Here is a 27113-nt window from a genome sequence, read left to right as displayed (position 1 = left end):
GGCTAGATCTCATATACTCATATTCTTTGGCGGCTCAGCTGCACCCCTGTTGAGAGTTAGCTCTACTATGCTGCCCAGGTTAGGTTCAGGGTCAATTCTCCCATGATCCTCCCTTGCCACAAGTGACTAGGGGTGAAGGGAAGGGCATCTTTCCCTCACCCATCCCACCACATGTTAGACCAGGGGGCAGGACCAGCTACCCCCACTCACATACCCTTGGGGCCAGCTCACCCATACCCCTGCAGGGTGTGGAAAATTAAATATCTTTAAAATGTCCTTGTTCTGGTTTATGACAAAAACAAAGAAACAAGATATGCACCACTATCACCTAGGTTATCTAATTAGCCAGATTATTTTGGGCCAATGACTTTCTTAGCACATACAGTTCTGGGTGCTAAGACAGGAATAGTCCAGGGTTGGTTGCTTGGTAGCCATGAAACATAAACAAGTCCAGGAATATAAGAAACTTCCAAAAATGAACAGAAAGATTGAAAAGTATTCTCTTCTTTTTTTTTCTCATTTTTTTTTATTAAAAATTTCCATCTCCTCCCCTCCTCCTCCCCCCTCCCTCCCCTCCCCTCCACCCATACCCCCACTCCACCCCTCTCCAAGACAAAGAGCCATCAGGGCTCCCCTCACCATGCCAAGTCCAAGGTCCTCCCAGCTCCCCACAAGTCCAGGAAGGTGAGCAACCAAACCGACAAGGCTCACAGTGAGCCCATCCATGCTTTAGAGTTCATGCCCATTGCCGTTGTCCTTGGTTTCTCAGTCCTCCTCCACCATCAGCCACATTCAGAGAGTCCGGTTTGGTCCCCTGTTCCATCAGTCCCACTCCAACTGGACTTGGTGGTCTCCCGTTAGATCTGTCCCACGGTCTCAATGGGTAAACGCACTCCTCAAGGTCCTGGCTTCCCTGCTAATGATCTCCCTCCTTCTGCTCCTCATCAGGACCTTGGGAGCTCAGTCCGGTGCTCCCATGTGGGGCTCTGTCATTTTCTCCACCCAATGCCAGGTGAAGGTTCTATGGTGATATGCAAGATATTCATGAGTATGGCAATAGGATCTGGACATTTCTGGCACCCTCTCCTCAGCTGCCCAAGGACCTAGCTGGGGGCATCTTCCTGGACACCTGGGAACCCCTCTAGATGTACTCACTCATAATTGGTTTCTAGCCATAAATAAAGGACATCGAGCCTATAATTCGTAAAAAATCCTAGAGAAGCTATTTAAGAAGGTGAACCCAAAGAAAAACATATAGTAATCCTCCTGGATACTGGAAGTAGACAAGATTGCCGGACAAAAAATGGGAACATGGGGGTGGGGTGGGATGGGGGATGGGGGGATGGGGAGAGAAAAGCGTGAAGTGGAGGATGGGAAGAGCTTGGGGGAATGGGATGGTTGGGATATAGGAAGGGTGGATATGGGAACAGGGAGTTATGTATCTTGGTTAAGGGAGCCATTCCAGGGTTGGCAGAGACTTGATTCTTTTCTTGAAACATACTGAAAATAATTCAATCCCATAACCATATGTTATAGGTCTAGTTACATGATTAACCAGCAAGTAGAAGAACTCAACACTTTTGGAAAATAAACTACCACATGTCATTTAAAAAATAATTATCTGAAGGATTTGTTGGAATTAAAGGTATGTGCCAACATACTTGGCTCCTTCTTTTCTTCTTAAAGCTTAGTAACATATTACCATGTATATATAACTATTTGTAAATATATTATTAGTTTCTTTTTATGGATCAATGGACTGTTTGATTTGTATACACACACACATATATTGACTCCTGTGAATAATTCTGCAAAAAATATGATATTGAGAATACTTATTTGATATAGTTAATCTTTTCCCCTTTTTCTTTTGGATATCTATCTCAAAATAGACTGCTGTGTTGCATGATTGTTCTGATCTTTTCTATTTCTTAGTTTTTGAAAATACCCCATCCTCTTTCCATAATGTATGGGCCAATGCACATTTCTTACATGACACCACTCCCATCTGTGTATCTGAAATCCTTACTGTACTGATGAGATTCATGGTGTACCACGTGGGTCAGATATTGTTGAATACTGAGTTTCTGGTATTCAAAGAGGTTCTTATCCTCAAAAAACTTGTAGTACGTCATGGAAAGTATCAAGTTAGCATTATATAATCCAATATATAGCAAAGGAAACCTAGGCACGTAACAGTGACAGTGTGAGGGTGGGAGGAAAAATTATAAGAGATTAATAAGGTGATAAAATGTGATTGTTCGGGAAGAATCATGTTGGAATGGTAGTCCAGGAAAAAAAGTTTAAAACACATCAAAAGATATGGGACTGTGCCATTAATGTCTAAAAAAATTCTAAGTCTGCTTGTAGTAGCATAGAATAAGTACACAAGTAGGCGGAGTTTTAACGATCACTTTACAAAGTCCTTGTTAATATGTAAAGGTGATTGAGAGCCATGTTTTTCAGCAGCTGAAGAAAGACCTTTATTGGGGTAGGGAAACGCATGTGTCCAGCTTGGACACGCAAAAACTCACCACAAAGAAGAAGGGGGACTTGAGAAACCAAAGTCTCCACTTCAAAAACATCCATAAGGAGGACAGAAATGGTTAGAATAAGACACATCCTGGGAACCAGGAAAGTGTTACACTAATGGAAGGAAAATACTGCCTAATATTTTTCATATTATAGTATCAACTATTATCATTTCTGGGGCTGAGGATTTATCTCAGTGGGGAAGTGCTTGCCTGGTGTGTGCAATCCCCTCTACTACAAAAATCAGTTATTACCCCATGCATCTGAACTTGAGAAATAAGCTGAGTCTCAGTCTCAGTTTTCATTTCTGCTCTTGTTCCTTATTAAAAATACATGCACTTTGGAGTAAATTACAGCATTTTTATTTGTCATTCCCAGGAATCTACCTTGTCTTATACTTGGGAGTTTCTGGCATTATATTAGCTCGATTCCCATTCGTCTCCAAAGCTCCATAGGTGGAATTCGAGCAAGCCATGACTCCATTTGGCTAGTGAATGTAATAACATGATGGCTTTAATACAGAGGTGCTATTTACTTCTCTCACTATCTTGGCTCTTTTTTTGTCTTCATTTAGAATAAAAGCTTTAAAGAGCCTTACTTTAGTTCCTGGCAGGTTTCATTGCACAGTAGCAATCTAACCATAGGGTGCTTGCTAGTAGCTTGCTGACAAAAACAGGCACAGCTAGGGTCTCCAAATGCAGCAGTTCCTCAAAGGCCTGCTGAGCCTTAACATCCCTCAAGGGACCAAAATAAACTCTGTATTAATATCACCCGCAGGTGTCCTCAGTTCTACAGCTACTATCACCTTGAGTTTTCTAGGTCTATATCTATAGGGGCTTTGGTACCTACAGCAGTTGGCAACTTCCATCCACTTTGTTGTTCACCCAACTACCAACTTGCCCCCAGATTTAGATGGCAACAATAATCATTTGAATGGGCACAGACTTTATTGCCCCATTCATGAGAGTTAGCAAAGAGGACTGCTTATTTTACTTTTCCAAAGTACATCTCAGCCTTGCCTTGTTGTTGTTTGTTGCTAGGACTCTATCATTGATGTATCAGCCTGTATATGTATTTTTCACACTAAAGCCTATCACCTTACTAAATTTCATTCCTCCTCTCTTCTCTCACTTTCTCTTGTCTCTTCAAATCTGCCCTTGTAACATCAGTTCTGATCATCCAACAAAGCTGAATTCCATCTCCACTCCTGTCTATAATCCAGGTGGGCCAACTCCATCAATTTCAATTCCCCTTTTTCTATCTTTTTGATTGAAAATATATTTTGAAGTACAATGTATTCTGTATACAATACCTCCCCAACTCTTCCCAGGGGTTCCCCACTTTCTCACTCACTCACATTCACATCTTTTCTTTGTCTCTTTCACTAGGATACAATTCGGCATCTAAAAATAATAGTGATAAGATAAAATTAGATAAAATAAAAACAAAGCAGAATAGACGAAAATAAACAAAAGAAAAAATGTCAAATAAAAAGCTCAGAAACACATACAGACAGACCATTTTGATACACAGAAATCCCATAAAAACACAAAACAAGGAATCATGATCTATACACAAAGAATGTGTAATGTTTCAAACAAGAAAATACAAAGCTCTGACAAGGTATTATCAGACAAACTTCAAAATTTCCATTGAGTTTGTTTTGTGTGGTTCATCTTCTGCTATTCATGGCACCTGGCCTTAACTGTGGTTTGTATGCTCAATAATACTTCATTGCTGAAAAATTAATTTTTCATTTGTGAGCAATTGGAGATCGTTTCTAGGTTAGACATGGTTTCTCTCTCAGTGCTGGGACTCTATCTGGCCCAGGCCTGTGTGTAGACACTATGCATGCAGCCACGGTCTTTGAGTTCATATGTGCACTGTTCCTACTGTGTTTAGAAGGTCTTGTTTCCTTAGTGTCCTTTATTCCCTCTGGCTCTTACAATTTTTTCTGTACCCTCTTCAGCGAAATTCCCTGAGCCATAAAGGATGGAACTGATGGAAACCTCCCATCAAGAACTGAGTGTTCCGAGGCCTCTCATTGCACATTCTCCAACTTTGGGTCTCTGCATTTATTTCCTTCTATTGCAAGAGGAAGCTTCTCTGATAATAGCTGATTTATGGGTATAGCAGAATATCATTTGTTTGATTGCTATGTTTCTTTAGCAGAACAGTTGTATTTGGCTTATTATTAGATCCCTGGCTATCAGGGCTCAGGTTCTTGACCACCTGAGCAGTGTCAGGGATAAGTTCTATCTCATGAAGTAGGCCTTAAAACCAATCAGATATCTGTTGTTAACTCTCACAAGCTGTATGCCACTATTACACTTGGCATATCTTACGGGCAGGTCACCAATGTAGATCAAAGGGTTTGTAATTGGGTTAGTGTTTACCTTTCTCCTAACAACTCTATGGATTATATCCTTTCCAACATATACTGAACCAAGTAGTATGTAATAATTCCACTGGATAGAAGGAAACTGACACCTATTTATTTATTTATTGTTTGTTTGTTTGTTTGTTTGTTTATGGTTTTTCAAGACAGGGTTTCTCTGTAGTTTTGGAGCCTATCCTGTAACTAGCTCTTGTAGACCAGGCTGGCCTTGAACTCACAGAGATCCTCCTGCCTCTGCCTCCCGAGTGCTGAGATTAAATGTGTGTGTCACCGCCACCCGGTGACACCTGTTATTAAGAGAAAAGATGTGGCATGCTTTGTGCAAGTTCATGGGAGGTCTATCTGTTTCTGAATAGAGAAGGAGGAGGAGCGGATGGAGATGGAGGTAGATGGGAAATTAGAGGGGACAGGAGGATAGAAGGGAGGGGAAATTAGTTGGTATGCAAAATAAATGAAAAACTATTAGTGAAATAAAAAAGAATATATATATATATTCCTAAGGTGATGAGGATTATTTCATTTTGAGATTGAATCTGCAGGACAATGAGAAAGAGAATTTTGTGGCTAGGTTATATAAAAATCTCAGTTTTTCCCAGATAACAAGTCATATAGCATATAGAAGGTCTTGTCTCTTTACCATTTTAATACCACATAGAGATCTTATCCTAATCAGAATGGCAGTTTTATTTACTAATATCTTCTTGAACATTATGGCTAGTTTCTCCTTGGATACTTCAGGCTGAGGTAGGTGCAGAGTTTCCATACAGAGTGGATTTATAGAACTTATTTCAAAGGTTTCCTATGTCAATCATCTTGAAGTGACATTTACATACATTTAATGTTGTTTCATAGTTTTATTTTAAATTTGGAGAAAACAATATGTGTGAATGACCACTGGAGACTGTGGAGTAGTAGAGAGTTTAGCTCTAAAATTTGGGTTATTCATGTCTAGAACAAAAGAAGAGAAAAAAACCATTTCTTGTGTTTCTATTGCTTTGCAAGAGATACTATAGATTGAATGCAGAGTCTCAAGTTAGGGAAGTACTGTACCACTGAAAAAAAACTCCAGCCCAACTTTTAAATTTTTATTTTGAGACAGGGTTTAAGCTGCTCAATAAAGTAGTCTTGAATTTATGGTCTCCTGCCTCTGTTTCTGGAATAAGTGAGGATACATGCTTGTGCCATAAGGCCTAACTGGCTGTGTTTTCCTCATTTTATAGAGCTTAAAGATGGAGTTCCAAGTCAATTTTCCTCATTCTTCCATTGCCTTATGTTTTCATAACGAATCCTTACTGCCTCCTATTTAAAATTAACTCAATCTGATGAGTCCAAATTTAGATACTGAAATGAAAGTTCGTTCTTTCTTTCTTTCTTTCTTTCTTTCTTTCTTTCTTTCTTTCTTTCTTTCTTTTTTATTTTTGAGACATGATTTCTCTGTAACAGCCCTAGTTGTGCTGGAACTCACTCTAGAATAAACTGGCATTGAACTCACAGAGATGTACCTGTCTCTGCCTCCGGAGTGCTGGGATTAAAAGCATGTGCCACCATGCCTGTCCCAAAACTGAAATTCTTAACACTGAATTTCATGTTTAGGGTTTTTGAGTGGTCTTTGCTGTTCTTCATCCCCAAAGGCCACTTCTCTTCTTTAGTCTTATTCATTAAAAATGTGTCTTCATGTTCAGGAAGTTTCTACATACAAAATAAACAGTGGGAATTTGCCAATGACATGGAACAGATACAGACAAGGAACAAATAACTATATTCTCCATCTAGTAGCAATTCTTGGGGCATTGGGGAGATTCTTTCCCTTTTCTTATACTTGTATTTAGGCATAGTCACTTTACAGCCATTTTTTTGGAAATGTAAACTATTTTTTTAAGGGTCAACTTTGTCTTAAGATTACAAGAGCTGAATCTGTGTTGAGAATGCCTTATATCAAGGGAAGCCATTGTAATGGCCTATTTTATTAAGGCAGGAATCCTAAGGCTGGGCTTGCAATTTCCCTGGGAAGATTCCATCATACTGCTAAATATAATACATACTTCAGACTCAGAGAGATATCCTAGTTGGACTTGTGGTTGCTACTAATGCTATATCCATTATATGTATCTTACCATATGTTGCACTGAGGAAAAAGGAAACAGAAGTCCTTGTGCATTAGATTTCACACTAGTTCCACTAATTAGAGATAATAAGATCTTCACTCAAAATTTCACAAACTGTTTTTAGAAATAAACAAAAAAAGTTTAGTAAGTTGAATAAGACAATGAAGTAGTACAATTTGAACTTGTATGTTTGTGAAAATCCATGTTTTTTTTTAGTGACACAATGCTGACTTCACACAGTAGAGACATTGTTGGGGAAAAACAGGCTAGTTTTGACACACTGCTTTGATACAAAAAGACCAGTCAGAAGGGGAAAAATGATTGAAAACATGGGTTATATTTCCTTATCTTTTTTATAATGTCTTTTTATGGGCCTTATATGAAGGGAAAGTCTGGAAAGTCCTTTTGTCTCTTCAGTAACTTATTAGCATCAATAACTATTGATGTCATTTTGACCATGACAGGCCAGTCTGTTTTTTGTTCCCTCCTGTGTCAAAAGCAGCATGATACTGGAAGTCATGAAAGAAAGAGAGGTACAAAAAAAGAGATGGATTTTCTTATAGAAATGCTAGTCTTGACATTTTTTCTCACTCAGAATATTGGTAATTTTTTTATCTCTACCACACCACACACACACACACACACACACACAAATATACTTTGTACTATACCCTTTCCAAAAGCAGAATAATTTAAAAAGCACTTAGTTGGTAACTAAGTGAGGTCAGAATATGATAAAATACAGTTTTAGAACTTTCTAATGTCTGACTTCATTTCAAACTGCCAGCCACAATTTCCATATACATTAACAAAATCATCAAATATGCCTCAAAATCATGCTAAAAGATCTGATTAGCTGATGGTTATGAGCAATTTTATTCCCCTAAAACACTTTCAAAGTACACTGGTAATTTGAATCAGAGTACAACATAACTTTCTGAAAATTAAATCAGATATTTTCTCAAATCACTGTTTTGTCTGATCACTGTGTTTAGTGCTACTTACTTAGCATTTCTCTAAAAGGGATGTGACGAGCTGTCAGAACCACTCTGACTATACAAAACACCCCATTTTTTTCAGAGGTCTGTTTGCCTTCTTTTCTCTTGCTTAATCTGACAAATATTTACAAGTTAGATTGAAGCTACCATTTCACGCTGGTGTTATCTGAAGTCCAAATTCTAGGTTTTATAAATTATGGCATTTCCTAAAGTACTGGAATAAATTAGCTGTTTATTTCAGCCAAATATAAAACATGGTAATAGCTTTCAAAGAAAAATAAAACTAATAGATTTATAAGTGTTAAAAAGTATGTTTTTGTTCTAAAATGGAGACTGTTGCTAAAACTTCCTCTTTCCAGTTGCTATGCAACAATAGAGTGGAGATAAAACACTATTTGGCTCTAGAAATTTGTCTAGAATCTTTCTTTTTTATAAATAACTAACAACAAGGCAAGTCTGTTCTGCCAGCATCCATATTCCTCTAACAAGTAATACCCCTGCATAACCCTTCCACCAAATCACATCAATGACTGCAAATCAAACTCTCATTTCATTTCTCAAGGTGGATATAATCTGGTGTATTTTAGAAACTATTTTTTTCACCAGAAAGGGAATATGTATTTCTTTATTTGCTGAATTTAATTATATATTAAAATATACAGTGTTCTCTTCTATTATGAGTAATCAGGGCATGCAAATTGCAGGCTTCATTCTTCCATTTTAATATGCTTCATTGGAAGATGAGCAATGATTTGTTTTTTAATCTCACACATATCGGCCTGAGGGAAAATCGTTTGATCTTTGACAATTAAAGGCCTTAGGATTTAGCTATTATGCCATTAGATAAGGATAATTTTATTAACTTATCTCAAATAATTTTGAAATTTGAGATCATACCAGTTTATTTAACAAGTCAATTTAGAACTCATACTGCATTTGCATAATTTTCTAACTCTTTTCCCCTTAGAATAATCTTTTCAGGTGTTAACTCATGAAATGCTTTAAAACCTAAATGTTTCTCTTTTACTCCAAACCAAATCAGACATGTATTTTTTTGCATTCAAGATACTGTAAGTAATTTGTGTTTATCATTTACATAGGTGCTAAGAAATTTCTAATCATTGTCTTACTCAATTTAAACATAATTAAGCATTTATAATGCCTGAAACTTATAACATGCTGTAACTTTCCTCATCAAGTGAATATATTTCTCTTCTTTTTTTCCAGATTTCATTTACTTTTTGTGTGTTTTCAGTCATACTTTACATTGAAACACTGAAACTTAACATAAAAGGTCCAGCTCATCGTGAACATCTGTGGATATTGCTGAAATTTTTGAATATCATTGGATCTCAAGCAAACAATACAGGAAGCCCTTATATTTTCCCTACATAGTATAAAGAGCATTTATATTTCTCCAAGGAAATACTCAGTAAATCATTTCAGTGGTGAAAAGTTAAAATACTATAGATGACTAACTAGTAGAAAGCATGAGAAAAGGTAATTTTATAGCACACATATAATCAGAATATAGCTGGCTGATAAGGTTTCTAAATAGGATACTGAATGCAGCTGGATATCTGTGATTGGCTAGAATCACTGAAATGTGAAATGCGAACTGCTCAAGACGAACTTCTAAAACTGTCTCTGGCCATTGCTGCTATTTCTTCTGATTAGACCAGGAAGAAGGGTGCCTTCCCCTACGAGAACATTTGGTTGACTTATTGAAGTGCAAATCTGACTGTGTTTTGGGGTCAGATACACTGTGGTTTACTTCTTCCCAAATCAAGTCTAAGTCCTGATTTAACTAAGTTCTCTTATTCTGCTGCCTTGTCTGTTGAGTAGTTGGTAACACCAGTATAGCAGATTGCATGGAGACAATACCCACAGTGTCGGTTCAATCTTTACCACACCACATGAAACAAATTCCTTCCCTCCACAAATTCACAAACACCAGTATCTCTGCAATTCATAGACTTACCTTATGATATGGCAGTATCTACCTCTATTCATTGCAGTAACATGGGTAATTATAATCTTAAAGAATTCTGATGTTACATATAATGAGGCAGAATAATATTGTTTCTTAGAAGCATCTCAAATGTTATACTCTCTCTATTTCCTCTAAACCCAGGAAGTTCCCAGGCTGACAAGATGAATCAGCAGGTAAAGGAGCTTATATCCAAGCCTAAGGATCTGAGTTTAATTTTAATTTTGGTGATCCCTGGAATCCACATGGCAGAAGAAGAGAACTGAACTCTGCAGTCTGTCCACTAACCTCTACATGTACATTATGACTTACATTCACATATGTGCATGAGCATGCACACACATACTAATAAATAAATATATTTTTAATTGTAAAAATTGATCTTATAGCAGATCTTTTGATTAGTTGTAGTTCATTTGTATAAAAAAAAAAAACTACTGCAAAATGAATCCCATGGAAGAATTGGAAAATTTTTACTAGATAAAACTCTTACAATCTATAACTATTCTCCATAACTTAGAGCTGTATTTTATTCCCATAATTAATTTTCTTCAAAAAGACTGACCACTCTATTTAGTTAGAAAGAAACATTCACTATGGTTCTTATAGAAATTAGCTTTCAGTTCACTCTTCAGGGCAGGATTTGTACACAAGTTACAAATATGAAGGTAAAGCATACTGTTTCCTTCATTTAAAGGTGAGTAAATTGTGATACATAAGCATCAATAAAGATACCAAGTCCTCCACAGGACTGGCAAAGTTGGAGTAGAGTACAATTATTTTGAAGTGAAATTAAGTTTCCATTTTCCCTGCTGTTAATAATACCAGCACCCAGATTCCTGAAGGCTAATTTGTGATAAACTCAAACATGTAATTTTCTCTCTTCAGAGTGCTGTTTCAATGTTTTGAGAGAAAAAGGAGATGTGTAGTTTAAATTCATCCTGTATAATACCAACTTCAACCAAGAAGATCACTTATACCCGTGCAACATGTACACTACCTTATTTTCTAGTTTGGTACTGGGACAAGAAAATTGAGCTTTTACAACCATTTAGTAGCTTATCTCAAAATCCTAAAGCAGTATTCAGATAAATGGCATCCAGCTCATCTGAGTGTTGAGTTTCCAGATCATAAACTCCTAAAGGGCAGAGTCTACAATTATTTGGCTAACTTTCTATCGCTTGTGACTGTAGAAGCTTAATAAATACTATTTCATGGTAATGATGATGATGACAAGTTAATGCTCCTCAAAGTACCATCCAACCAGTCAATTTAGTGAAAGTCAAACTGGTCATTGGATGTCATAAAAAGAACAGTCACTTGATTGAATGAATTATACAAATGGCAGGTGGTTGCTTTTACACTTGTATAGCCATAATATTAAAGTTTCTTTCCATATTGAGAAGAGTTAGGGAGTGGTGCAGTATAGCTGTTTATTAGTAGTCAACGGAGTCACATCAGTCAGAAACTTCAAAACAGAAAGCTGGAATCACTAGTGAAACTAACAAAAATATAATAGTATAATGTTAAAGAATCCAACGGCAGGAAATTCTCTGACTTAACTTCTGTTTTAATGTTTTTACATGACATATTTAATCATAGTCTCTCCCACCCTCCCACTCTTCTAGATCCTCTACACCTCTCTCCCCACCCAAACTCGGTGCTCTATCTCCTTCTTATACTCTTTCTCTCTCTCAAAAAATAAAAGTAAGTAAAACAGCAAAGAAATTTTAAAAAAAGAGACAAATTAAAGAAAAGGACAAGCAATAAGAAAAAACAGCGCAAAACAAAAAGGACAGCACAGAGGAAAACATGGATTCTGTTTTTTGTTGGCCAACTACTTCTGGACTGTGGTCGACATACCCACTGACTGTCTACCGAAAAAAACTGATATCCCCTCCCATCAGGTACTGAATGAAAATACTTCTTGGCTAGGCATGGGAGCTTACTCAATTTCTTAACCATGACCTGGTGCAATTAGAATTAAGTATACCAATCAGGAGGATACTATTCATTATCTTTATCCTACAAAGAATACATATTCATCTTTTCATTAGGAAAATTACTAAGCAATGACTTTTAGCAGAGACCAAATAATGAAGATCATCAGAATTTTCTTGATAATTACCTTAGTGTGTCCTTTCCTCCTGTATTAATTATATATGCAACTTTGAAACAAAAACAAAGTCATAGAAGTTGCTCCTAGATTTCAGAACTTACTCTAAAGATATCATAATTCAGGTAACTTAGTATGTATCAGACTACATTTATAAGGGTCAATGCAATAGAACATATTCTAGAAAAAGAACTCAGAGATCTACAATTAACTGATTTCTAAAAAATTACTAAGCTAATTCATGTGAGAGGGATATTCTTTTCTATTTATTAGATTTTTAAAAAATGCCAATCCCAGTCCTCCACTCCCTCTCCTCCTCCCATTCCCTCCACAGACCCTCCTACCACACCCCCATCCAATCCTCAGAGAAGGTAAGGCATATTGCTTTGGTGAAGGTCCAAGGCCCTCCCTACTATATCTAGGCTGAGATAGGTATACATCCAAAGAGAATAGGATCCCAAAAAAAGCCAGTACATGTAGTAGGGATAAATCCTGGTGCCACTACCAGTGATCCCTCAGTCTGCCCCAGCCATGCAACTGTCAACCACATTCAGAAAACTATTTTTGGTCCTACGTTGGTTTATTCCCTGTCCAGGTGGAGTTGGTGAGCTCCCATTAGCTCAGGCAAACTGTTTCACTGGGTGAACCCATCCTGGCCTTGACCTCCTTGCTCATATTCTCATTCCTTCCATTCTTCTGCTGGACTTTGGGAGCTCAGTCCAGTGCTCTGATGTGGGTCTCTGCCTCTGCCTCCATGATTGCTGGATGTTGACCTTATGGTGATATTTAAGATAGTCTGATTACAGGGCAAGTCAAGATTGGGCCCCCTCTCCTCTATTGTCTAGGGTTCTAAGTGGGGTCATCCTTTTGGATTCATGGGAGTTTCTCTAGAGCCAAGTTTCTGCTAACCCTATAATGGCTCTCTCAATCAAGATATATCTCTCCTTGTTCTCATCTCTGTCCTTCCTACATCTTGACCATCCCATTCCCTCAAGTTCTCCTCTACCCTCCCCCCTCTACCCTCCTCTTCTCCTACCACCCTTCCCTCTCCCCAAACCACTATGCTCCCAACCCTGCCAGTCAATTCTGTCCATTTACAGTTTCCATGTGGGTCTCTATATACTTTTCTTTGGGTTCACCTTATTACTTAGCTTCTCTAGGATCATGAACTATAGGCTCAATGTCCTTTGTTTATAGCTAGTATCCACTTATAAGTGAGTACACACCATATTCATCTTTTTTGGGCCTGGGTCACTTCACTCAGGATACTATTTAATACCATCCATTTGCATGTAAAATTCAAGAGGTCATTGTTTTTTTTTACCGCTGAGTAGTATTCTAATGTGTAAATGTGCCACCTTTTCTTTATCCATTCTTCCATTGAGGGCCATCTAGGTTTTTTCAGGTTCTGGCTATTACAAATAATGCTGCTATAAACATAGGTGAACAGATGCTTTGTAGTAATGATTGAGCATCTTTTGGGTATATGCCCAAGAGTGGTATTTGTTGGATCCTGAGGTAGGACGGTTCCCAATTTTCTGAGAAACCGCCATACTGATTTCCAAAGTGGTTACATAAATTTGCATTCCTGCCAGCAATGGATGAGTGTTCTCCTTACTCCCCATCCTCTCCAGCATAAGATATCATTAGCATTTTTGATCTTAGCCATTCTCACAGGTGTAAGATGGTATCTCAGAGTTGCTTTCGTTTGCATTTCCCTGATAGCTAAGGAAGTTGAACATTTCCTTAAGTATCTTTTGGCCATTTGAAATTCTTCTGTTGACAATTCTGTTTAGTTCAGTACCCCCATTTTTTAAATGGGTTATTTAGAATTTTACTGTCTAATTTCTTGAGTTCTTTATATATTTTGGAGATCAGTCCTTTGTCTTATGTGCGGTTGGTGAAGATGTTTTCCCAAGTTGCTTTTAGATTGCTGGAGGAATTCTTGCATTGGTGCCTACCTATCTCTTCCTTCAAATAAGGCTGGCAGTGTCTTTGTATCTTGGGTCCAATCCTTGCTGTGACTGTCTGAGTGTTTGGGAGTTTTTCTTGGTCTGCTCTGTACTGTCAATGTCTGTCTCAGAAAGTCTCTGAGTTCTCTATATGCCTGCTCTCTTGGTCTTCTCTCCTGGTTTGCTCTCTTGGTGTTCTCTCTTATTCCCCTCAGTGTTGTAGCAAGCTCTTGGTCCCTTTTAAGTCCCCTCAGTATTGGAGTAAGCTATGTTTCAGAGTTCTACTGAGGTTGAAGTGAGATAGGCAGGTTTGGGGGCAGGGTGCAGCTCCTAGTTTGAATGGCAGCCGCAAGGGTTTGGGTTTGGGGGGATCCTAGCCAAAGGAAACTCCCTACTTCCTGGATAGAAAAGCCAAGGGAGTTGGGGAAGGGGCTCAGGCTATTGTTCCACTGGGGAGACCCTAGAGAGTGGGGCATCCTGCCTTGTGGCTGTTTACTCACCTTTTAAGTCCCATCAGTATTGGAGCAAGCTGTGTTTCTGAGAGGAATAGTCTTATAAAAATGAGCTTAAAATTGGAGACATGCAAAACATAAAAATCAAAGAATAAGAATAGTTCATGTCTTGGACACTTGCTCAACTATGTTCATAATTATTTGTAAGAGCGAGAACTTGGAAACAACCTAGATGCCCCTCAACCAAAGAATGCATAAAGAAAATGTTGTATAGCTACACAGTGGAGTATTACCCAGAGGGGGGAAAACAATGCCATCATGAAATTTGCGACCAATGGATGGAACTAGAAAAATATCCTGAGTGAAGTAACCTGGACTCAGAAAGGCCAACACAATATGTTCTCACTCATAAATGGATACTAGACATTAAGCAAAGGATAACCAGACTACAGTCCTCAACCTTAGAGAAGCTAGGCAACAAGGAGAACCCTAAGAGGGACACATGGGTCTCCCTGGGAAGAGGAAACAGATGAGATGTGCTGGGTAAACTGTGAGTGGAGTAGAGGGGAGTGGATGGTGGGACGGGAACATGAGGATCGGTATGGCTGCATTGGGGGTGGCATGGTGGGGGAGAGTAATGAAAGAGATATCTTGAGAGGGGGGTCATTATGGGGTTATGGAGAAACCTGGTGCCAGGGAAAGTCCCAGAACCCCACAAGGATGATCCCAGCTTAAGACTCCAGCAATAGTGGAGACGGTGCCTGAACTAGCCTTCTCCTATAGTCAGATTGATAACTACCCTAAACTAACATCTTAGAGACTTCATCCAGCACCCTAATGGAAGTAGATGCACAAATCCACAGCCAAGCACTGAATTGAGCTCTGGGAGTCCGTTGGTAAACTCACAGAGGACAAGCTGACCTGAGCTTGTGGAAACTCACAGACTCTGATGGATAGCTAAAGAGCTGGCATGGGAATGACCTAGGACCTCTGCATCTGTGTGACAGTTGTGTACCTTTGTCTTTTGTGGGGCCCCTAGCAGTGGGATCAGGACCTATCCTTGATATATGAGCTGGCCTTTTAGAACCTATTCCCTATGGTGGGATGTCTTGTTTCATTCTTGATGCAGGAGGGAGGAGCTTGGTCCTGCCTCACCTTGATATCCCATGTTTTGCTTATTCCCATGGAAGACCTTACCCCATTCTGAATAGAGAAGGAGGGGGAAGGGGAAACTGTGGTTTGTATGTGAATTGAATAAAAAATGGTGAATAATAAAAAACAAAGAACAAACCATTTTTTTCTCTATTGAATAAAATGTGTAGAAAATGGCATTGGCCAAAATACAAGAAAAAACTTATTTTAAAATTTTCAGAGAAACTGGGTGATAGTGGTGCACACCTTTAATCCCAGCACTTGGGTGACAGTGGCAGGCGGATCTCTGTGGGTACGAGGCCAGCCTGGTCTACACAGTAAGTTCCAGGACAGCCAGAGCTATACAGAGAAACCTTGTCTCAAAAAAAATAGGAGAAGCCAGGCCTAGTGGTAAAGATACCCTGTCTCAAAAGAAAACAACAAAACCAAAAATTTAGAAATCTTAAATTGATAAAAGATTTCTCAATACAAGAAAAGCAATTTAATAGAGAAACCAATAAATCAATCACAGCTGATCATGATTGAAGGATTTTTTTTCTGTTATCTAATATCTGTGTGTGGTCATGTACTTACATGTGCACACATATAGAAGCCAGTCTTTCTCTACCATTTTTTCTTTGTGTGTGTGAACTTTGTTTGTTGTTTGTTTGTTTATTCCATTAAAAAATTTATACTTTCTCTACCATACTTTTCTAGATAGGGTCTCCCACAGAATTTAGATCTCATGGATTTAGCTAAACCAGATGGTCAACAAGCCACTCTTGTCACTGCCTGCATGGCACTGACATTACGGGCACATGACACTGGACCTAGTTTTTCCATGATTGCTAGGGATGGAAACTAAGGTCCTTCTGCTTATTTGGTAAGCTCTTTACTGACTGAGCTATCTCTCTGACCCCAAAGCTGCTTTTGTTTGTTTTGTTTTCTTAGTTTTGTTTTTTTTTTTTTGAGACAGGCTTTCTCTGTATAAAAGCCCCAGCTGACCTGCATCTCATTCTGTAGAACTCGCTGACCTCAAACTCATGGAGATCCTCCTGCCTCTGCCTCCCAGGTGCTGGGGTTAAAGGCATGCTCCACCATTCCCAGCAATTTTTTAAAAGTAATGTGTGTGTGTGTGTGTGTGTGTGTGTGAGAGAGAGAGAGAGAGAGAGAGAGAGAGAGAGAGAGTGTCATGGATAGAGATAAAGCATTTGCTAAGCCATTACTATGTAATATATATTCACATATAAAGATTTAGAATCAGGAGTTTCCAATGAGAGAAAACATGAGATTTTTGTCTTTCTGGGTCTGAGTTACCTCACACAATCTGATCATAAACATATATATATGTATATATATATTATATATACATATATATATATGTATAGATATATATAGTTGCCTGCAAATTTCATGATTCTGTTTTTCTTTTAAGATGGATAGTATTCTATAGTATTATATAGTACATAGGTACATTTTCATTATCCATTTGTCAATTAAAGGACATTAGGTTGTTTCCATTACCTAACTATTGTGAATAGAGCAGCAATAAACATGGCTGAGCAATGAATATATCTGTGGAATATGATATTGAGTCCTTTTGTCATATGCTAAGGAGTATTACAGATAGGTTACAGGATAGATTTATTTTTCGCTTTTAGCGTTTTGATACTTCTCATTGCCTTCTGGAGTCACTGGGTGTGTTTGCAATCCTACATGATATTTATATTCCAGAAGAGAAATTTTATACTAGGGAAATTTTCTTAACGTGTAATGTGTTTCATGCTAACACTACAGAGGGATTTTATTATATAAAATGCATTTCTTCTTCTTAGCCCCAAGGGGCAGAGATATAGTCCAATCTCATGTGGTTCTGGAAGTGAGAAAACATGAGAGCCATTTTAAAATTGTTCACATTTTTGCTCTATGGCCTTATATCTCATAGCTTTTCTAAACTTATATCAGTTTTACTCTGTTCATTTTTCACTATGTATACTGGTTCTCACTATCTGTACTCATAGCAAAAGAGGAAAAACAATTGAATAACACAACAAACTTTGAATAAAGTACTACCCCAAATATAAAATAACCACAAGTTCTTCTTAATATACATAAACCATTCGATATACAAATGAAAGAAAAGAGATAAATCTTTCATGGATAAGAATTGGAGATCCTTTATGAAGATTCTGTGTGTTCAAGGCATTTAAACAAATTTTCCAGTCTTTACATGTGGGCCATATAGAGTAAGGTCAGAGAAAAAGACAATGGATTTACAGAAGAGAATATTCATCAGATAATTATAGTTAATATCATTAGTGATAATCATATGTGTGGTCAATACTTTTTAAATTGTGTGATGAAAGTCGCATTTTCCCTCAGTGAACTTCTTCCTCCAAACTCCGAGCCTAGTCATAGTACATTCTAATTGTGGGGTATTTTATAAAATATCTAATTCATATCCCTCATCAATGTCAACATTATCAAAACCAAGTAAAGTTAGAGACTATCACAGCTTGAAGAACAAAAGAGAAGACACTCTGTCTTGGATATAATTTATTTCTAAAAGTTCACCTGTCCCCAATGGAGCAGTCTACTGTAGTGTCACTTAGGACTCAACTTTCAGTAATAGATTCATGCTATCTCATTGGAGCAGACAAGGTGTTGTAGGGGTACATTTCCTGAAAGAGCAGCAAATGTAGAAACCAATCCTGACCCCACTTTAATCTCTTTTCATCTCTCTTTCTGAACACACACACACACACACACACACACACACACACACACCAGTTGCATATCCTCTACCATGAGGTCTTCTTCAACACTAAGCAGATGCCAGAGGGTGTTACTGAATGTCCAGTATTTCAAAATAAATAAATACTTTCCTTTGTAAAGTACCCGTACCCTACCTTTGATATTAGAAGGAAAATCATGCTAAAATCCTTACCAACAATGAGATGAGCAATGGATAGCCTAACCATTAATGCAAGTATGTGTTGAAGTTACCACACCACAAGTTTTGGTTTTCCAACAAGCTTAATTTAAAACATGAACTTTCTGGATAACATAAACAATCATTAAGAATCCATAATTTTCCCAGGCATTTTAGGTCACACTTGTAATCCCAGCCATGAGGAAGATGGGGCAGGAAGATCAGCGGTCAAAACAGACCTGTAACTTAACAAATTTGAAATAGCCTTGGACTATATTAGACACTGTCTCCAAAATTAAAATAATATAAAATAAACCAACCTCAGATACATAGGAAATTTCCGGCCATCATGTGTTTTATAGTAAAACTATCTCAACAAACAAAATAGGGGAAATTTTATTATCTTTCTCACAGTGTGTGGTGATGTTCATTTTTTTTTGTGGTGCTGGGAATTAAACCTGTGGCCTAGTGCATGCAAGAAAAGCGTTTTATCAATGCAGATATGATTCTAGTCATGCTTTCATGTTTAAATGGAACTTGGCATCAGACAAAAAAAAACTAAGGGCAACATGAAGAGGCTGTCAAAATTCTAGAGATACAACTGTGGTATTATAAAACAAAGATGTTTCCATGCCCCTCAGTTTATGTAGGGAAGCCACTCCAGCCCCATGCTTCAATGCCATATTTAGCTTATGATGTCTATTGTCAGGATCTTCAGCTGAAGCCATTTACCTCCTGCCTGATTGTTCAGAGCTACAGAAAAAGCAAACTCAGCTCCTAGTTAAGGCAAGTAGAAAGATTCAACTTTAAACAGTGGAAGGTGTGCCATTCAGAATCAAATCAGAGTTAGTACCAGTCACACTGATCTGCCTTCTTCTAGCAACAATTGCTACCACATTAACTTTTTCACTAATTTTCCAGGTTCAGCATGAACTATTATTCATAAAATACAATGATACCAAGTTAGATGACAACTAACAAGGAAATCATAAATCAAGTTTTAAAAAGATTAGGAAATGCAAGTTCCAGAAAGAATGTTCTCTGTTACAGTGTTTTTACTCTGAATTTAAGAGCAGAGCATAAATATTAGATACATTTTACTTAAATATTTTCTCAAACAGTAATCACCAACTCCAGTTGGAATGGGACTGATGGAACATGAGACCAAACCGGACTCTCTGAATGTGGCCGACGGTTGAGGATGACTGAGAAGCCAAGGACAAAGGCTCTGGGCTTTGATTCTTCTGCATGGGCGGGCTCTGTGGGAGCCTTCTCAGCTTGGTTGATCACCATCCTAGACCTGGGGGGAGTTGGGAGGACCTTGGTCTTAACATAGAGTAGGGAACCCCTATGGCTCCTTGGCCTGGAGAGGAAGGGGGTATGGGTGGAAAGGAGGGGAGGGAAGGGGAAGGAGGAGGGGAGGAGATGGAAATTTTTAAATATAAAAAAACAAACCATAAAAAAGTATATTTTGATCACATTCTTTTCTTTCCCCCAATTCCTCCTAGGACTTCCCAATGTCCCCACCAATCAACTTCATGTTCTCTCCCCTCCTCCATCAACAACAACAAAACCAAAAAATAAAAACAAAAAAACCCAATGAGACAAAAAGCAACAAAGCAAAATGAAAATCACACACACACACACACACACACACACACACACACACACACACACACCACAGAGTGAATTTTGTGTAGGCCAACTACTCCTGGGCAGTGGTCCTACCCTGCAGTGTAGTTGCTATGTCAAAGGACACTCTACTGGAGAACACCAACTATCCCCTTCCCAGCAGGTATCAATTTCAAACAGCTTCTTGATTAGGAGTGGGAATTTCTCACATGGCCTGATATTTATTAGCTGTACTAAGCTTGATGGTCAGGGAACCCCAGGGATATACCTATCTCTGTCTTCCCAGACAAGTGAGCAGCATCATGCCCAGCTTTTTGTTGTTGTTGTTGTTTTGTTTTGTTTTTGCTAATATGCATTCTGGAGCTTGAACTTGTGTCTTTATGTTTGTACAGAAATTATTTTCCTTAGTGAGCCATCTCCCAATCCCCGTTTAAAAGTTTTCTACAGGCCAAATGAAGCAATGTAGTTGAGTTGTACGTGAATCAGATTACAGGGTACTGTTCTAACTTCAATTCAATGAACGTCCTTATCTATATACAAAATTACCCCTTCCAATACTATGTGCATTCTTTGCAGGCTTATATAGTTTCAATGAGTTTATTAAATTAGATCATTTTTCTCTGAGAATCAATTATAGTAACCATCAAATATATCAGACTGGTTTTTGATGAATTACCTCCTAAAAACTAAACCCATGAATGGAATGAGAAAATTAATTTAAAAATCAAATGCTAGAAAAATAGATCATTTGACAAGATGTCTAGCACTTTGCATAATTAATGTAAAAAACAGCAATGATATACTATACCCTCTATTATTCGTTAGCCTGTTTTAAAGTTTTTTGTATAAAACAAATTTGGTTTCTACACTAGAACCATATAAATGTCTGTCTTCATAGCTCTTTCCTTAAAATCTGGAAGCTCATGATAATGAAGTCTCAAATTCTATTCATCATCTATTGTTTCATTCTGGATGTTTTTGAGACAGGGTGGTTAGAAGAAACACAGTTGAAAGACTTAGTATCAAAGGGAAATCCATATAAAATCATCTTAATTGTGTTAAAAGATAATTTCACCTTTTCTTCTTATGAAAATTATTTGCATTCTGAAAAGATGTTTTGATATATAGCCATTTCTCTGCCGCAAAACAACTACTCTAAGCATTTGAAATTTAGTTGATTCTATAGTTATATATTCATATCTATTTAATACTTATACAGATATGAGTGCATATTATCATAAAGGAAAGCTTTCAACCTTTGCTAGGGCAGAAAACTTTGACTATGTTCAAAGTAAAAACTTAAAAAAAGACTAAAGATAGCATAGCATCATGGGATGTCAGTCCATCTCTCTTAACACTAATTTCCTCATCATATGCTGCCAGATAACAAAGTGCCACATACAAAATTTATAGACAACAAATAAGTTTGGAATAAGTATTCCCCAAATATGTAGAGGCTCTATCTATAAAAAGAAATTATTCATTATATAACTGATGTTAACTTTAACTAGGTCACAAAGAAATGCATTTCTTTTATTTTTTAAATTAACAACCATGTGGAAATTTGATTTCTTAGGGGTTTAATCCAGAGAATTTGAAAGGATCATTTCAGAAGAAAACATTCCTATTGTTGCTACACACGATATGCATGTGTAAGATTACATAAATCTCTGTTTATAAAAGGGGTCCTCAAAATTGAGTCACCTTAAGAATCATTTGGAAAATTTTTAAAATTATGGAGTATCCTAAGAAATTCGGGTTCATCTGCTGTGGAGTAAGGCTGGGGAACCTGAACTTTTGCAAGATGATTCAGGTAAAGCAGATAAAGACATCAATGGTCTTACTTTAACAGAGAATGTGAGAGCGAGAAATACAACTCAGTTGGCACAATGGTTGTTTAAAAGGCACAAATTCCTGCCCTAGGTTCTGTCACCAGCACTATACAAGTCAGGTTTGGTGACACAAGCCATTAATTCCATTGTTTAGGAGGTAGAGGAAGAGGGATCAAGAGCTCAGGGTTATCCTTGTCTGTATGACAAATTTCTGGCTAGCCTTAGCTACATAAGATATCATCTAAAAAATTTCTTTAAAAAATGTTTATCTCTGACAGATGTGGTAGCACTCACCTATAACCACAGCACTCGGGAAGCAGAGGCAGGTAGGCCTCTGTAAGTTTGAGGACAGCATGGTCTACAAATCAAGTTCCAGGACAGACAGGGCTGTTACACAGAGAAATTCTGTCTTAAATATCTGCCCCACCCAATGATGATAATAGAAGGAAAGAGGGGGGAGGGAAGGAGGGAGGGAGAAAGAAGGATATCTCACAAAGTGAAGAGGTAGCTCAGTGTGTAAAGGCACTTGCTACTCAAAGAAATAAGCCTGCAACACTCAATGACTTGAATTTGATCCAAAGAACCCACATAAAATGGCAGATAATCTCTTCCACAAAGTTGTCTTTTGGCTTCCATTCCCACAAAAGAGGTAGCAGGTGCCCACATGTGCATGCACGTGCACAAGCGCGCACACACACACAATTATTTTATGACTTTTTAACACTGTGGGTATAACACAGTATTATGAAAATACCATAATAAAATCCATTAATGGCTATGCTAAAGTAAAAATAATTGTCAGAAACAAACTTGTGGCATGCTCCTGTGAATGCAAAAATCATTACCACTTGTATGCTAGACCTGCTCCTCCCACCAATCATTACTTACCATCCTAAAATTTTGACATTGCCTGTATAACTACATAAAATAACCACTCTGAACCATTGTGTAGGAGGAACTCTTTGAATAACACATATTTAATGTTAAACTGGTCATGAAATTGGTCTTTATTAATGTTGTAAAATTGGGAGCAGTTCCCTACAATGATAATCATATTTGAAGCAAAACATTTTAGAAAAGGTAAAAAGCAGTTTCCCTTAATAATGGTGACATTTTTTATTGGAGACTAGGTATGAAAATTGCAGAGGCAACGTTCATTTAGGTGAAAAACAACATATGGTTAAATGTTCTGAAAGAGAAAGCTAATTATTATTTTTGAAAGCTAATTATCTTAATCAAAATCAACCTATTAAGCTAAAACTGAAATATCAAAAATTACTATGTAAACTCTCAGAACAAATGTCTCAAATGAGGACTCAATAATCTACAATTGTCCTTTCCCAATGAATATTTAAATACTTCTTGTAATAGCAATTTAAAAAAGAAAGTGTATCAAAAGCCAGCATTTCATCATCACCACCACCATAAACCATTGCTGTAATCATAGCCAGTTTTACTTTAGTTGTTTCTTTAAACTAACAGTTGGAGTTAATCTTTTGTTGAGGGCCAAGAAGTAAGTTTTACTGACCTGATCACTAACGATTTAATAAACAAATATTATATATGGACACATTTACCTATTCACATATAGCTATAAGAGAAGAAAACATTTCAATTTTTCTTAAAAGCAAAGCATCAGTATGGGTTTGGAATGAATTGCCCCATTCTGATAGCTATCTATGATCCTATACTCTTAAAAATAATGTTGCTATTAGTTCTCTAAAAATTTTACACAATACATTTTGATAATATTCATTCTTCTACCAACTCCCTCAGGATCTCTCTCTGCCTTCATATACACCCACTTTTATACACCTCTATCAATTTCAGGTTGTGTTGGCCAACTATACTTCGACATGAGAACAGCCTTGGTGTGTGGTTGATATCCCAGGTGTCAGTCACTTCACTGAAAAAATGTGACTTTCTTTCTCCACACAACAATCAAATGCCAATGGTTGCTCAGCTAGAGTTCTACCTTCTCTCCTCCATTCTGGGATTTTTGTCTGACTTGGCCTTAGGCTTTTTTGCACACTGTCACGAACTCTGTGAGTTCATAGGTGCATCTGCCATGTTGTGTCTGAAATTCACTGCTTAATTTACCACCTCTGGCTCTTAAAGTCCTTCCACCCTTTGTTCCAAGCAGATCCCTGAACACTGAAAGGAGGAGTCTGACATAAACACTCCATTTCCTCTTAAGACATTTGTATTTCAACTTTGCCAAAGGTAAGTAAGGTAAATCCATTATAAAATGGTGTGTTAGACATTCTTGAGTGAACAAAGACAGTGAATTTAGAAGCTATAAGTTGGACTGTAGTGTCCCAATTTTGGGGTATAATTCCCAAATCCACAGTCTTTTGGCTATGTTGTGGCAATATATTATAAAAAATCTGCCACATTTTAAGAGACTGGATCCTTTTCTGAAACTCAAAGCCAAAGTTAATAAAACACCTGAAGTCAGTTAAGTCTTAAGACTGGGGGGGGGGCTGGAGAGATGGCTCTGAGGGCTGGAGAGATGGCTCTGGGGGCTGGAGAGATGGCTCAGAGGTTAAGAGCATTGCCTGCTCTTCCAAAGGTCCTGAGTTCAATTCCTAGCAACCACATGGTGGCTCACAACCATCTGTAATGGGGTCTGGTACCCTCTTCTGGCCTACAGGCATACACACAGACAGAATATTTTATACATAATAAATAAATATTTTAAAAAGTCTTAAGACTGATATTCTACTGTGTACTCAGCCTATTTGTTTAGCATGCCTTTATGACAACAACATAAAAACCTGCCTTACTTGCCTTGGATTTCTCATGTAAACTGCTTTTATAAAATCATTAATGGATAGCTATAATCTTAAATTATGTGTATACTTACAGGCCACCTGCATATGTGTGTGTGTGTGTGTGTGTGTGTGTGTGTGTGTGTGTTATAACAGTCATTTCCTAAAACAGAAAATAGGATAAAACCAGCCTTATAAAATGAATATCCAATATAAATGCTGGACACAGCATACAGGTATTGCTTGATAGCATGTGGGTTGTCTAGGACACCTGAAGTCAGCACTTAATCTCATGTAAAACTCTGTTAAAGATTTCTATAAAGTATCTTACTCTTTCCCTATGTGATGCTTTTTGTGATGTTCAATAAAAGAGAGAGCAAAGCCATTTATTAGAGATACACAGAGAAGGACACTAAGACAGACACAGACGCAGGGTCAGATTCACAAGACAACATTACAAGCAGGCAGGGATACAGACCATGTAAAAGATAGATAGGGTATGATGGACAATACAGGCAGAGAGAAGTGGGGGATTTAAGTCTGGTGTGAGTCTTTGTCAGATTACACCATTGATTTCTTTTCTTTAGTGTAAGACTGACACGTTATTGGTGACTCTGTATTATTAATGTGTTCAAAGTGACTCTTTGATTTTGGAAATATTGATAGCTCTCTAACTCTTTAAGATGGACTTAGGCCTTACCTCATAAAGTATTCTAAGGATGCAGTGAGATTATAAGGTAATGTTATTGGACTAGTACCTGGAACTTAAGAAGGACCCAGAAGTGGGAGGTTGGCAAAAGTTGCTAGCATTTGCAATTCTGGTATATGGCTTTTTCATATATTCTTCTTGTTGGTGACAATTCCTCAACATTTTCTTGAGAGTTCATCCTAGTGTGTCAAATAATCTCTGCAAAGCGTGTTGAATTCTCAGGGTAGAAACCATAGGAGGTGAATCCACAAAGTGGTCAGAGAGGCCCATGACTTGTTTCCTGCTATATTCTCTGTCATTTAGAGGTGACTCAAAGGCATGTGATCTTACAAGACTGACATTAGCACAGATTTGAAAGACAGAAGTATCTCCTTGCCATTGGAACATTTATGTCCTATGCTCTCTTTCTTAGTTTTCGCATCACTGGGACAAAATGCATGACTCAAGCAACTAAAGGAAGCAAAGGCTTACTTTGGATCAGTTGGATGTTACAGTGCATCATAGTGGGGTATGTGCTAGCTCAAGTCCTAAGAGGTTCAGCTCCTGTTTTCATTCAGTTTCCAGAACTTTAAGTTCAAATAGGTTCTTGCCCAACCTCATTTACTGCTCCTTTCTTCTGTTGGTTTGAACTTAACTGTGTAACATATATCCTCAAAGAAGTTTCTATCAAATGTTTTCTCAAGCTTGCTGTACACATTCACTAATACCTAGGCAGTTTTTCTCACTGAGGAAGGAAGTTTTAGAAGCTGTCCTATTCATGATGGTGTTCCTAAAATTACACAGAGCTTTGCACAAAATAGACAATATATGTTAAATAAAATTATTAAATGAAATAGTTTTCCTCTGTTAATGTTTATGCCTTTTTTCTTTATATTTTTCTATTATTGCCTAACTTTGTGCATATATTCCTTTACTTCATAATTTTAGTGAGCTCATTTACCACTTAGTTCCTCTACCAATACTGTTTTGTTAATGATTTCAATTTCACTCTTTCCTATTGGGTGTTACTAAAAAAAGGACTAACTAAATTCTCATCTCTAGTGAATAATATTTCATATACATATTCAAAACTTGACAAACTTTGACATGGTATGTGGTTAATATCTGGGTGCTAGAGTTTTAATTCTAGTACAAATCATATATTTCCAATAAGGAAAAAGTTCATAAATTAAATTAAAAATAAGATAATTTAACCTTACAGCCTAAAATTCCTTTACATAAACAGGATAGAGAAATTTTGCTTTTATAGTACTGAGTTATAATAGTGCCTAGTCTGTAAAAAGATATCAATAAAAGTACTTCCTTCCAGGCGATGGTGGCACACACCTTTAATCCCAGAACTTGGAAGGCAGAGGCAGGAAGACCTCCGTGAGTTCAAGGCCAGCCTGACCTAACAAGAACCTAGTTCCAGGACAGGTTCCCAAAGCAACATAGAGAAACCCTGTCTCAAAAAAAAAAAAACAAAAACAAAAAAAGATGGTGGATAAGCCAAGACAAAGATCATAAATGATGAACACAACAAATTTAGGATACAAGGGATGTCTTATTTAAAGAGAACTTAGC

The sequence above is a fragment of the Arvicola amphibius genome, chromosome X, assembly GCF_903992535.2.
Source record: "Arvicola amphibius chromosome X, mArvAmp1.2, whole genome shotgun sequence".
Taxonomy (NCBI): domain Eukaryota; kingdom Metazoa; phylum Chordata; class Mammalia; order Rodentia; family Cricetidae; genus Arvicola; species Arvicola amphibius.
Note: the sequence above shows the minus strand (reverse complement) of the source record.